This window comes from Magallana gigas, chromosome 1 (assembly GCF_963853765.1).
Source record: "Magallana gigas chromosome 1, xbMagGiga1.1, whole genome shotgun sequence".
Classification (NCBI taxonomy): Eukaryota; Metazoa; Mollusca; class Bivalvia; order Ostreida; family Ostreidae; genus Magallana; species Magallana gigas.
The window spans coordinates 59671819-59688051 of record NC_088853.1 but is presented as its reverse complement, the minus strand read 5'-3'; positions in this window follow the sequence as shown (position 1 = coordinate 59688051).

Genomic DNA, 16233 nt, shown 5'->3' with positions numbered 1-16233 from the left:
AGGGAGGAATTTGAAGGCAAATCCTGTTGAAGCACACCCAGATGTTCCACATATCCTGCAGAACAGTGAAGATATGTTGCAGCACATAACTACTGTATATACTTGTTCTACAGATTCAACAGGTCATAAAGGACCATGTTGCAGAATATGTTCAACAGCCTTGTATAGTTATTTTTATTACACAAATACATGTATTCTGAATGATAGGAAATTTTTGTCAAGGCAAGACTTAACTAGAAAATCAGTGTTCTTTGTATACTATAGAGAGCAATTTGGAAGCGGTTCCTTCTGCAGCACATGTACAAGATCTACAGATTCCAAAGACTAAGGGTAATACTGGTACTATTTATATTCTGCAATACAAAATGTTTTACATGTTTTTGGGTCACTGTCAAATATTGTGTTTGTGTCTGTTCATAGATTAAATGTGGGTCATTGTCATATATATATATATATATATATATATATATATATATATATATATATATATATATATATATATATATATATATATATATGTTTGTGTCTGTTCATGGATAAAATGCAGATCATTGGCAAACATACATGTTTGTGTCTGTTCATGGATTAAATGCAGGTCATTGTTAAACATACATGTTTGTGTCTGCTAATGGATTCAATGCAGGTCATTGTCACACATACATGTTTGTGTCTGTTCATGGATTAAATGCAGGTTATTGTCACACATACATGTTTGTGTCTGTTAATGGATTAAATGCAGGTCATTTATACACATACATGTTTGTATCTGTTCATGGATTAAATGCAGGTCATTGTCACACATGCATGTTTGTGTCTGTTAATGGATTAAATACTGGTCATTGGCACACATACATGTTTGTGTCTGTTCAAGGATTAAATGCAGGTCATTGGCACACATACATGTTTGTGTCTGTTAATGGATTAAATGCAGGTCATTGTCACACATACATGTTTGTGTCTGTTCATGGATTAAATACAGGTCGTTGGCACACATACATGTTTGTGTCTGTTCATGGATTAAATGCAGGTCATTGTCACACATACATGTTTGTGTTTGTTCATGGATTGAAGGTCATTGTCATATATACATACTATATATACCAGGGTTGTCCAAATAAGTTCGTGGACAATCGCGTTTTTGTCATTTTAAATGGGTTAATTTATACATATTGTATATCTAATTCTTTGTCATAAAATTTCAAATCAAATCAAAGTGGTTTTTAATGTTTTTTTCTATAGAAATAAAGTAAAATTTTAATGTATCAAAGGCGCTTAGAAAGTATACACGTCCCATCGTAAAAATTGTCCAAACTTTGTAATTGAGTTTGTAGATATGAATATTTTCAGTTTTCATAATCTCCTATTGTGATGTAGTCTGTATTGTGTACGTTATTTTCATACGTCATTTGAAAATATTTTCAAACCAGCAGAGAATTTTTAAAAGATATTACGGTAAGAATATGTCTTTAAAAACGCATGAAAAAGCGACTTCATCTGACCGTACGGAACAGCGGGCAATAAAAAAATTGTGTCAACTGAGGTAAAAAACTGAAATGAATGAAGCGATTAAGAATACTTACCCACAAGTGGCACAAACGATATGTTGATGGAATATGCAATTGTACCTTCTGACCAAACGGTGAATGTGGCATATTACTCTCAAATAAACCCAGGACTACGACGTTATAGAAACGTCGTTATAACTTAACGTCATACTGGGCTGTGCGGCCTGTATAGGCAATGTACATGTATATACATTCATAACTCCATTACAAAAATATTAGATTTTTGTCTTTACGATGTCATATTTCTAAATAATTGAACATTCTGTACACATGTCACATATATATCTGTACAAGAAAACAAAGAATTGCAGTAAAATGATGATGCTCAATTTAGAGAGCCATTTTAGGCCCATATAATAAATAGTCCTTCCGACATGCTATTGTACCCTCAGGCAACCCTTGGGAATCCCTGTTTGAACAAACAGTAATTTACACTACCTGAATATTCATCATCACAAGTTACAGCTTTTCTGGCCAATTGGTTTTGGAAAAGAAGATTTTAGGTGTTTTTTCTCTATAATTCCTATTTTAAATTTGGACACCCTATGTGGTCCCACCCTTCCCCCGGGTAACATGATTTGAATAATATGTACATTACCGATCAGACCCAACCTAACAGATAGTAAACCCCAACTAAACCCTGGGTTTACTTTCTTTGTTTACCCTGGGTTTACTTCGGGTTTACTAGAGTGGACCCAGAATTAACCCAGAATAAACCCAAAGCAAACCCAAAGTGGACACATATAGTAAACCCAGTTAGAAGTATACTCCTTAAAACAAGCGCTAACTATGTTTTCGGAATATACAAGGGCAGAAATTACAGGCAGTAGGATGGTAAGATAACAGACTGGTCTGCTTCCCACTTCAGTGCGTACTTTTGACCTCAAAAGCAATATCCAAGTAAACCCAAAGTAAACCCCGAGTAAACCTAATGTAATGGTTAAAATTATACGTGGTATTTGCGCGAATCGCGTACCGTATATTTTACCTGTGTTTATTCTATTTATAGAGTTTCTGTTCAGCGCAAATTCTTTTTTTATAGATTATGTTTCTTTAAACTTATTAAAAATATCTTTTGAACATTTATCTAGTTGTTTTTGATTCTATTATGATAATCAGCAAAGTGATACTAATTTGTGAAATTATTTATTTACTTATTATAATATTTGAGATTTAAACTAGTCTAACAAGTTTATACGGAGTCTCACTTCGCTGACGCCCTTGAGAGTGTTCAGGTGTGAAACGGGTGAAACGTGTGAGTGATACTAGTGATACTAGTACCTTACATTATTTACGGTAAGAGAGTTATTCTCATGTTTGGAATAACTATTCATTTGTATTATATTCCATACACAGTAATTTAAAAATCATTTATGTGAGAATAATAAAATTGTTTTATATTCAGACTGTTTAGAGAAATGTATAGCGATTTGAGATAACTTCTAATAAGTCTGTAGTATTTTTAGATTTAAGCATATATATATATATGGTGTTTTTTTTTTATTATATACAGTCATACCTGTTGCAAGTGAGTGCGCTAGTCTACTAATTGACTGTGTGTGGCACCGCCGCCATATATTGGAGGTTCGTTGATGTCATATTTTGAAGTAAATGCAAATTGTGTATTATTATTTTTTTAGTGTTTCTGTGTGTGTCTATTTGTAATATGAGTTATTTTGTTTATATAGTAGCTCATTGCCAATAAATTTAAAATTTAATTGAAATAAAGAACTTGAACAGAATAAGCGATTTTATTCTATTACAAAATGGCGTCGTGGACAGGATTTCAAACATTTTAATTGGCAATGAGTTACGGTTAGGGTCCATACACTGTGAAGACGCTCAACGTTGTGATCTGATGTGGCTGTGGCAATTTTGGCTGAAGACCTTGTTATTGTGTTGACAATACTTCGATGATCATCATAGACTAACGGTCAACTGATATCAAGAACTACGTACAAACACCGTTCTCAACGCAACGATACATTGTCAAGGACCTTGGACATTCCATCCTCATTACAGTGCGCGTGTTCCAATCAACAATCAACGCCCATTGAGGTGATGAACAACAATTGCACCTATTATTAACTGTGAACTCACTTATAACATTGTTTTTTTTTGTGCATTGATTTGTATTTGAAAATGCCTACTAAAAACGAAATCAAAGAATTATTTGACCGTGAAAGAGAAAAGTCTGACCAGTTAGAAAGTGAGGTATTATTACTACATCGAAGGTTAAAGAAAGCAGAGCATGAATTAAGTTTGAAAGATGAAGAAATGAAACAAAAGAGTGATTCAAATCCAAATAAAACTGTGTTTGTTGCGAGAGAGAAGAAGATTGCAAGGTTGTGTGGGAGACCTGTGAAAGAGAGTGACCCTGATGTAGCAGAATGGCTTGATGATGCTAGGCAACATTTGAAAGTTATCAATAACAATGATGCTAGGATAGATTTTTTAATGGATAACTTAGGTGGTCAAGCTAAAGATGAAATAAGGTTGATACCAAGACTAGAGAGAGATACAGCAGAGAAAATCTTAGAAATCATTAAGAGTGTTTTTGCAAGTACAGAAACTCTCGGAGCGCTGCAACAACAATTTTATCAACGAGATCAAAAACACGGCGAGTCGCTGCAAAATTATTCGTTAGCCTTAATGAAACTTCTTGATAAGATCGTGGCAAAAGATGAAAACGCGGTTACCGATTTTGATGAAATGTTGAAAGAACGGTTTGTTGAGGGCATTAGAGATTCATCTCTCCGAAGAGAGATACGACGGTTCTCATTCGAAAAGAAGGCTATGTCATTTGGTGAGTTTAGACAAAAAGTGTTACAATGGTCTGAAGACTATAAAAATGAACCACTTAGCAAATCATTTTCTGCACATGAAATCACTTCACAGGAAAGTGTTAAATCAAAGGTTGTTAAAGATCAGAGTGAAGATCAATTGTCAGAAATTTTAAAAATATTGAAACTTCAGGAAACGCAAATTGATGAAAATCAGAAAGAATTGAAAAAATTGTCTGAAGCCATGAAAACAAGTAAACAACAGTATGAAAATAAGTATTTGCAAGGTAGACAATTTCCAAATGTTAGACAGTCCCATTTAACATGTTTTCGTTGTGGTGGGAAGGGGCATAAAGAGCAAGACTGTAGTACTCAGTTAGACACCAGTAGTTTTTCGCGCAAAGGTAAGTCACAGGGGGCATCGTTCTCTAATCTTCCTTTAAACGAGAAGCGTCGTTGTAGAGAGTCGCCCAGCGGACGAGAGAGCAGAGACGAAAGACTCAATTGATCAGAGAATCATAGATAGAGCTATAGGACAATGTCCTGTCGTAACGGTACACATTGAAGGTAAGCCAATTTCGTGTCTAATTGACACTGGTTCACAGGTATCTACAATAACCGAGTCTTACTTTCGAGATCTGTTAAAATCTGAACCCAAATTGATTGACGTAACAAAATGGATGAGAGAGTCTGGCGCCAATCACTTGCCTATACCATACATTGGTTATATTGAGGTAGTGATAGACACTGCGCATGGTTCTGTGCCAAATGTTGGTGTACTGGTTGTCACTGATACCACAGACCAATACGGTAAGCAGAAAAAGTTGCAAGTTCCCGGAGTACTCGGAAGTAATTTCTTCCGTATTTTAAAGGAACAGGTTGAGCAAAATTTATATTCAGTCACTGAACATAACGATCAGTTGTTGAATACGTTGTCGATATTTGAAATGAGTACGTCAATTTCAGGTTCCAAAAAGTTGAGTTTTGTCAAAGTTGCAGGTCAAGATCCTATAAAAATACCAGCCGATTCAATGAAAGTTGTTATAGGTACTACACGTCAGACTTCTAGAAACTTTAGTGGTTTGGTACAAGCAGTACACGGTAATTATGGCACTCTTCCTAAAAACACCTTATTGATTGATACCTACGCAGATGTAGAGAACGGCAAGATCCCAGTCAGAGTCGTTAACATAGGAGACGAAGATGTTTGGTTGAATCCGAAATCCAGGCTTGGTATATTTCATGATGTAGAGGTTGAGTTTGCTAGCCAGCCGAACTGTCATGCAGAAATAGAGGTAAGGAATCAAGAGATCAATGTGTCTATAGAAAGTATTCAAAAAGGGAAAGATCATGATGTCAAAGCAGTTGTCAGTACAAAGAATGCGATTCAGATTCATGGTGTAGAAGTAGATGTTGGAGAACATTTATCAGTTGAGGAGAAAGAAAGATTAATTTCAATTCTAAATACTCACCAAGATGTTTTTTCTAAGAACAGTGACGATTTAGGGTTTACTGATACTGTCAAACATAAGATTCTTACATCAGATGAAGTCCCTATCAAACTACCACATAGACGCATCCCTCCTAATCAGATCGAGGAAGTGAAGTCGCACATCCAGACTCTCCTGAAGCAAGGCATAATCCGACCAAGCACAAGTCCATATGGTGCTGCCGTTGTCCTGGTGCGCAAGAAAGACGGAAGTTTACGACTTTGCGTTGACTATCGACGACTCAATCTTGAGACGATAAAAGATGCGTTTCCTATCCCAAGGATTGAAGAAGCATTGGATGCACTTCATGGAGCAAAGTTCTTTTCAACTTTAGATCTGGCACAGGGTTTCTATCAGGTACAGATGGATGAGCATGACTGTCACAAAACAGCTTTTAGAGTTGGTCCTTTGGGTTTGTATGAGTTTGTTCGCATGCCTTTTGGTCTTTGCAATAGTCCAAGTACGTTCCAAAGGTTAATGGAAGCTTGTTTGGGTGACAAGAATTTTGAAATTCTTCTTTTGTAACTCGATGATATTCTCATTTTTTCTCAGTCTTTCGATGAACATTTAGAACGGCTTGTATTTGTGTTTGACAGGTTAAGAGCTCACAATCTAAAAATCAAACCGTCAAAGTGTCATTTTTTTCACAAGGAGGTGAATTATTTAGGTCATGTTGTCAGTGAAGATGGTGTCAAAGTTAACCCTGATAAAATTGCTGTTATTAAAGACTGGAAAACACCTCAGACAGAAAAAGATCTTCGTTCATTTTTAAAGCGCTAAGCATAGCTCAGCGCTTTATTGTCGTTAGACTTCTACTTCCGGTGCAACGAATAACCGCCCCCTATGAGCAGACGTTTACATCATTTAAACTGATTAGGGAACCAGTTTCAGGAGCTTGTGCACATAACTGGACGGGCTAGTACGGGCTAATGTGAATTTATTGTACGGGGCTTACATACATCATTGCAGGGACTACCACGCAATGATGAGGAAATATATTGCGTATACAGAAGCTGAAATGTTATATACATATATATTTTACTAGTATACAAACAGAAGCTGTGTTAGCGCTTTTCAGTACTATCAGTACTTTGATTAGGGTTAGCCGGGTACTATCGGAAATTTATTAAGGGGTTTAGTCAGATTGCTGCTCCGCTTCATTCTGTTTTAACTAAACAGGAGAAGAAGGTCACAGGTACGAAAATGGTAACAAAAGAAATTCCGTTCAAACAAAAATGGAATGCAGATTGTGACAATGCATTTGAAAAGCTTAAATCATGTTTAACGGGCACTCCAGTTTTAGGCTTTCCAAACTTCAGCTCTCCATTTATTGTTGAAACTGATGCGAGTTATGATGGATTGGGCGCAGTTCTGAGTCAGCAACAGGAGTCCGGAAAAGTAGTCATCTCTTATACATCTAGAAGTCTCAGACCAGGTGAGAGAAACATGTCGAATTATAGCTCAATGAAATTAGAGTTACTTGCACTCAAATGGGCGATAACCGAAAAGTTTCGAGACTATTTACTGGGTAGCAGTTTTATTGTATACACAGACAACAACCCTCTTAGCTACCTTAAGACTTCAAAATTAGCTGCTAGTGAGTTAAGATGGGCATCTGAGCTGGCACAGTTTAATTTTGATATCAGATATAGATCGGGAAAAGCGAACAGAAATGCAGATAGTCTTAGCAGAATGTACCGCGAAAGTAATTCAGAAGAGATTTTAGCAGATTTCTCACAATCTACTTCTTTAAGAGAAATTATTACAGATTATCAGAGACTTGAAACGGACAAAGATCTTGAAATCATTGAAAGAAAGGAATTAACCCCCATTTTACCAGGATATACAAATGAGGAACTCAGAAAACTTCAAACGGATGATCCAGATATCAACAGAATTTTCCAATGGTTGGAAACTGGTCACAAACCAACTTCCAGACAAATTTCAGGAGAAAAGAGAGAGGTGAGGAAATTTCTTCGAAAGTTTCATTTGTTACAACTGAAAAATGGTGTGTTGTACATGACCAGTAAAGGCTTGGACGGTGAGTATTTGCAATTAGCTATACCAGAATGTCTTAGACCACAGATAATGGAGTCTTTGCATGATAGTTTCGGACACCAAGGTCGTGAGAGAACAATGGCACTTATAAAGAAAAGATACTACTGGCCAGGAATGATAGCGGATGTTGTAAGATGGATTGAAAGATGTGAAAGATGCATGATCGCTAAGACACCGATCCCTACCATCAGACCATCACTAGGTAATTTATTAGCAAAGAGACCTTTAGAGATTTTGGCAATGGATTTTACTCTGTTAGAGAAAACTTCAGATGGGTTTGAAAACGTTTTGGTTCTTACAGACGTGTTTACAAAATACACAATGGCTATTCCTACAAAAAATCAGAAAGCTTCAACAGTTGCTAAACACTTGGTCAATGAATGGTTTCATAAGATTGGTATCCCTAGTCGATTGCACAGTGATCAAGGTAGGAATTTTGAAGGTGAGGCTGTGAAGGAGCTATGTAAAATATATGGTATTAAGAAGTCACGTAGCACGCCATATCATCCTGAGGGAAATTCGCAATGCGAAAGATTTAACAGGACACTGCACGACAGGTTGAGAACTGTCGACGCAGATCAAAAGAGAAAGTGGACAATGTATTTACCAGAACTTGCTTATGTGTATAATGTTACTCCTCATTCTTCTACAGGTTTTTCCCCTTATTATCTCCTTTATTGAAGAGAACAGAAATTACCCGTATATTTCTTACTAGGGATCAACAATGACAGCGAGTCCTTCGAAGTAGATGAATGGTTACATACACACAGAGAACGCCTTCGATACGCATGGGCTGCTGCTGAGAAAAACACAGAAAAAAGTGCAGAAAAACGACGCGAGTTCCATGAGAGGAAATCTACTCCTTGCTCTATTGATGTCGGAACAAAGGTTCTCTTGAGAAATCATGTACAAGGTAGGAACAAAATACAAGATGTGTGGAAACCAGATCCTTATATCATAACTGAGAAATTGCAAGAAAATGTTTACAAGGTTAAGTCGGCGGATGGGTATGATGATGTAAAAGTTCTACACAGGAACGAGATCTTAGATACTAAGGAAAAAGCCCAACATGATATTTACCCTTGTGAAGAGCCTGACTCAGACGAGGAGATAAAGACATTTGAAGTTACAGAAATAGAGAATGAAAGAGATAACCCTGATCCAGAATCTCAGGTAAGTTTAGACGAAAACGATAATAAACAAGAGTCGATGCCTCCGGAAGATAATATTGCAGAGAACAAGCAGTCTGATATTTTAGATTCTCCATTGCAATTTACCTCGGGTCAGAGTCCCACTGACAATAATGTTTCTGCTGGACATGGGCAAGAAATACCTCTTAGACGCTCTAATAGGTCAACGGCGGGTAAGCATCCTAACCCTTTCAATTTGCCTAAATCAGTGTTATCCAGAAACATGTCAGTAAATACAGATTCTTCTAGTTCTGAGTTTCAGGATTTCGGAAATGCTGTAGCAGCATTAGGTGCAAGTCTAAGCGCAAGCTTAAGTCAAACGTTTTCAGAATACTTGCATATGAAAAACAGGTCAAACTCAGATGATTGTACATAGATTTTTTTGGAATGGGTATCCAGTTTTATATGTTTGTTGATGAGGGCATCAACATAATTGCGCGGGGGAGATATGTAATGGTTAAAATTATACGTGGTATTTGCGCGAATCGCGTACCGTATATTTTACCTGTGTTTCTTCTATTTATAGAGTTTCTGTTCAGCGCAAATTCTTTTTTTAGAGATTATGTTTCTTTAAACTTATTAAAAATATCTTTTGAACATTTATCTAGTTGTTTTCGATTCTATTATGATAATCAGAAAAGTGAGACTAAATTGTGAAATTATTTATTTACTTATTATAATATTTGAGATTTAAACTAGTCTAACAAGTTTATACGGAGTCTCACTTCGCTGACGCCCTTGAGAGTGTTCAGGTGTGAAACGGGTGAAACGTGTGAGTGATACTAGTGATACTAGTACCTTACATTATTTACGGTAAGAGAGTTATTCTCATGTTTGGAATAACTATTCATTTGTATTATATTCCATACACAGTAATTTAAAAATCATTTATGTGAGAATAATAAAATTGTTTTATATTCAGACTGTTTAGAGAAATGTATAGCGATTTGAGATAACTTCTAATAAGTCTGTAGTATTTTTAGATTTAAGCATATATATATATGGTGGTTTTTTTATTATATACAGTCATACCTGTTGCAAGTGAGTGCGCTAGTCTACTAATTGACTGTGTGTGGCACCGCCGCCTTATATTGGAGGTTCGTTGATGTCATATTTTGAAGTAAATGCAAATTGTGTATTATTAATTTTTTAGTGTTTCTGTGTGTGTCTATTTGTAATATGAGTTATTTTGTTTATATAGTAGCTCATTGCCAATTAATTTAATATTTAATTGAAATAAAGAACTTGAAAAGAATAAGCGATTTTATTCTATTACACTAAAGTAAACCACCAGTGGACCCAAATTTTCAAAAAGTATACAAAAAGTAAACGAAAAAACTAAACCCGGAGTTAAGTTGGGATTTACTCTGGTGTAAGTCGGGTCTATATATATATATGTATATATATATGAAAAAAAATCACAACACCGAAATAAACTCAACTTGTTTCATTTTAAATCATCAGGAGTTTTGAAATATATATATTTTGAAATATTTTTATTTATATAATATATATATTTTGAAATATATATATTTTGCCTCCCAATCTATGAGATTGATCAACCCAATATATTTCCGTAGTGAGTCAGTAACTAACCTAATAAGTATTTTGTTTTTTAAGACTATCAAGCGACATATTTATTCACAAATAGCGATTATCTTCGCAAAGCCATGTACAAGATGCCTAACATCTCGTCCAATTTAACTCTTTAACATTTTCAATTTCACCTTTCAAATACTCTTAAAAAATCTTTGCTTCACTCATGTTTGCTTACAGTGTTTTGTTGCTATTCAATTTTAAATGGTTCCTCCCTTTCATTGGCAGGGATTTCGACGCTGTCATTTTGTTCTGCGCTAGACAAAACAATGTGACGTCAATATTCTAACTATAGTGGTAACTACTCTAATTTTAAAAAATCTCAAAGGGCAACTACTGCAAATACTTTAAGAACTCACGACATGCGGTTTATGTATTAAATACTATGAAATGTCGAAATGAGTAAGCGAAGCGTCGGCCAATGACGGCCATTTTGCCTTATATAATTTCTCACGAAACACATATAGAGATATATGAGGCAATCACGTGCTATGTTAAAACCAATGAAAGTGTGACATTTCAGTCCAAGGGAAAACAAATGGTATTTGTGAGTCGTAAAATGTAAATATAAGTAATAAACAACGATTATTTAGTGAACATGGCGTTATAAATAGCAACTGCTCTGCTGGAATATTTTCCATGATGCGTTAGCGAGCATCATGAAAAAAGTCCAACAGAGCAATTGCTATTCATAACGCCATGTTCACTAAATATTTATATATATATTACGTTTGATATGTTACATGTTGATGTATAGGTTACAACTGCATGTTGTTGTTTAAATGCATTTTTAAAAAAATCATCATTTTACCAAATTATTGATTCAGAAGAAGAATTGAATATCGCTATGGAGATTTTAATATTAGATATCTACTCACTTGGATTTAGATCTGACATGTTTTTACAGTACAGGTTTTTCAATTTCTTCACTGTAAAAACAAATTAAAGACAAAATTTAATTGTGTTTGATATAAGTATCGGATAATCTAGTTACACTAGGTTTCAATACACATACATATTAGACAGTTTTATTAAAAACATCATACAATTTTGAAACAAATTTTCTCGTCGAATGATTTTCATTTGGCCAAATGCTTTCTGGTATCGGTTTGTATTAAACTTTTTTAGATTCGATTAATTCAAACTATTGATCAAAATCTTTGCTAAACAAATATTTGTATTAAAGATTATCCCAAGTTCCTGATTGAAATAATCTTTCCTAACTGTATATTCATGAATATGTGTGTGTCGCATAATCTACACTGGAAAACGTCCAGATTTTGTTTTGAAACACCCCTTTAAGTTTATGTGTGAAGCTCTCAAAATGTTCGTATGAATAAAGGATTTAAGATTTAACAATTCACCCAGCAACCCTGTAATTTTCTTATCACTGCTTACTACTTATTTAAAAACTAATTTTATAAAGATTTCGAATTGATTTCCATGTTATCCTTTATATACAAAGAACTAAAACATGCCCTGATGCTCATTTCTTATAATACAAATCTTACTGTATGAAGTTTCTGTGTCTGAGAATTATTCGATATAGATCTACTAGTTTGTCCGCTTTGTGAAAATTATATAACAAGTACATATTGAATATTAGTTACATAATGCATCATTTTAAAAAACCTTTTCAGTATGTTTATTTGTAGTATATTTTCCTATTTGAATCGCTTTCATTGTTCATATATATGAATATCATACATCAGTTTGTCACTATATATTCAATACTCATCTATTTTCGCATAGTATTAAAGGATTTATATAGCGTAAGCATACTATGCCGAAATAGAGCACGGCAAATGTTTTCAACGAAAATCTTTCAAACGCCGACAGCGGGATTCGAACTCACGACGCTAAAATCTTTCAACCTTAGAGCCCAACGCGTTACCGCTACGCTAAATTAGCCGTTATTAAAACTAACAGTATTTATATATATATATATATAACGTAGATATATACGACTGACATCAAGCAATAAAAATTATTCATTTTTTCCAAAAACACTTCATTATTGACGGTAATTTTAAAGTTAAAGTTTCTTATAAACTTTTGAACAAATTAATTGAACATTTTTCAAAGAAATTCTACATGAGAATCACAAAAACGCTTTTATAAATGACGCTTGATAAAGAATGTACAAGAAAAAAATTCAATGAGATTTCGTCTGCTAAACATTTCGAGTTTTCTCGGGAAGGCCAAACGTCTCTCATTTCTTGAACAGAACATAAACCTTTGTTGAATTTGTTGAAACTTGGTGATTAAATAAATAATCAAATCAATTGAATTATTTGAAATAAAACCGAAAGCTTGCTTTTCCAGTGATAATTTATAGGGACTTGTCAACACTCGAACGTCACAGCTACTTAACTATAGCAAAGCACGTCAGTATATTCAACAGTCGGCATAATAATAACAATAGTGTTGTGTTGTGCATGTACTATGCCTAAATAGTAGGCTCGTGCACTATGTATCAAACACTGACTACTATTTAGGCATAATACATGCACAACACAACACTATAATATAATTATAAGTATTAAAACTTATAATCTTGCATTTCTGAAGATACCGTTGTCTAATGCATTTACATTTAAGTCCCCTCATAAAACTTATATGTTAATTTTAAACGATATTTTTTATATAATTTACAACATGCATTATCAACTTACCAGTCGTCACATGTATGGAAATTATGATTCATCAGAAAAAAAATCATGTGATCAAATTTTGGTACGTATATGATAGATAGCAGTCATATTATTTATATGAATTAATGTTGACCTTAATAAAATAATCTTTGATCGATGGTCTGACATTTTATCTATTGTATGTTTACAAACGGTGATACGACTATGTACTCAATATCCTTATCTCATGTTTGTCGCTCACAAGTTTAAAAAAATGACCTTTGTACCTATATCATCACGAACTCTGACAATGTAGTAAATCATCGTCGAAACAAAACCTTGTTAACTGAGTGGTTTAAGCGTTACTGCAAATTCAGAACACCGAAAGTCTAGAAATCAAACCTCGGCAGGAGCGAAGGAGGAGCTCTAATATGGTAATTCTTTCTGAGCTTTATATAAAGATATTCTTATTTTTGTAATATTAGAATAGCTTTGAACAATAGCTAATTTTATAATAAGAAAGCTTATTATAAAGCTGTAAAAAACCTAATATAATTGCAATTTTAGGGCATTGCTTACTTGTTAAAAAAATGTCAGTGCGATGAATTATGCTTTATACAACCGTCCTTTGAATGAAAAAATAACGTCGTATTGACCTCATAAACAACAATAATTGTTTGATGTTACAAACCTGGCAAAATTATATAGCCGATCAATATATATATATATATATATATATATATATATATATATATATATATATATATATATAAATATATATCTCTATCTATCTATCTATCTATCTATCTATCTATCTATCTATCTATATTGATCGGCTAAATAATTTTCCCAGGTTTGTAACATCAAACAATTATTGTTGTTTATGAGGTCAATACGATGATTAAGCAACCCAAGAAGGTAGTGAATATTGTATTTGAGGGTAGCTTAATCATCATATGGATCGAAAAAAAACAAGCAATAATCATTTTTTATATGATTCAGTGACGAATTGATACATACATATCAATATGAGTGTTATCAAGCTAATTTTTTTTATTCAAGTGTAGAGAAAATCAAATGTTATATTGACCTAACGTAATTATCAGCTTCCGGAAATTCAAGGGTCATACTAAGCGGAATAACCTTATATCATTTATTTGTACCACGTGGACTTTGATTGACAGTAATTGACACGTGCTGAAAACTACCAGATAATCACGCGACTACGGTCATCATGGTAAACGGGGTTAAAGGAACTCACCATCACTTGCTCGATAATTTATTAAAGGTTCACCAAATTTGGTAATTTCAAAATGAACAGACATAAATATGTCAAATAACCTCGCAAGGGGCCTCATTTACAAAATGAATTTTGGTTGTAGCAACTCCTATTATAAACATACAAAATACATACAAATAATAAGCTGTCAAACATGCATACTACTTCATAGATGACACCAACAAATCTTTGAATACAAATAGTATTACCTGGGAGAAGTAGCGGGGTGAGACCCGATTTTCGCTCAGTTGGGCGATTTCATTAATCTTGAAAATGGATCAAAACTCGTATGTTTTACCAAATGTACATTACTACATTTAACAATTAAAAATCAAGTGTGTTTCTATTAATTCGTAAGATTTCTTCTAAAACATCAGATCTAAAGTATAATATACATGTACATGTATGTAGCTGTTACAAAACAAATGTCAAAAAATCAAATGGCAGATTTCATTCGTGGCGTGAACGGTAATAGCAGGATTTCGTGCCATAATGTTTCATTCAATGTTTTGCGCACCGATTATAGTTGACGAGTTCGTTGGGATCATGCAAATACCCGATAGCACACCATGTGTTTACAGTTTACATCACAGGAACGTAGCATCTGGGGTTGAGGTGTGGGGGGGGGGCTGCTTCCTTCTCCCCACTTTTTTGGCAGCTGGCACTTTTCTTAACTTTATATGATACATGGAAATATCATGGTCCCCCCTCCCTTCACTTTTGTAGGAGCATGCAATAAATGAAACTGCAAATAAGGCATTTTAACTAAATTTAAGTTACAGGTAGGGTTTCTTTTTCATGAGTTTGATAATTTATCCTTTTTTAATTGCTTGTCAAGATGATTTTGATGAAGCTACCCACACACATTCAAAAACAAAACATGTTTGTATACCTTTTCATATGGTTGGAAATTTTAAACAAATTTCTTTCAGTTAATTTTGCATCTTAGTATAACAAATAAATGTACAATTTAAAAAAAAAACGACTATTTACTCTCCAGCTTTCAAACTTACATTAACTTTTATAATATGTGTACATTCCTTGAAAAAAACTGAATTAATAAAATAAATTAATTTCAAGTGATATATATATATATATATATATATATATATATATATATATATATATATATATATATATATATATATATATATATATGTGTGTGTGTGTGTTCTAGGTCGAAGAAAAGACGGAGTTTTCGTCTTAAATTTTCACGTTCCGTTTATAAATTTATGATCAGCAGCGAAAATAAAAATGCATTTCTAATAAGATAGCCTTATTGATTCATCCATTCTTCCATTAAATAATTTTGTTTAGTCATGCACGCTTGTTGGAAAGCTATTACTTGTATAGTTTTATAATCAGTACGAGTTGTTTTCAGTTTAAGTTACTTTCAGTGTGAATTCTTCACTATTTTTAAAACCGAGAACGTGGAATCAAAATGTCCGGAAAAAATCAATTTTTAAACTTCGATATCCATGTTATGCATCAGGGGTTTTCCTCGCTTAGTTTTGGGTCTGTTTACCGGACCCATTCCCAATCCAACAATTTTCGATATTTTCCCAAATCCAGATCAATTTTTCCCAATCAAGTGTCAATATTTTAAAATATCAGAACATGTTCTGCTGGTATATAAAAT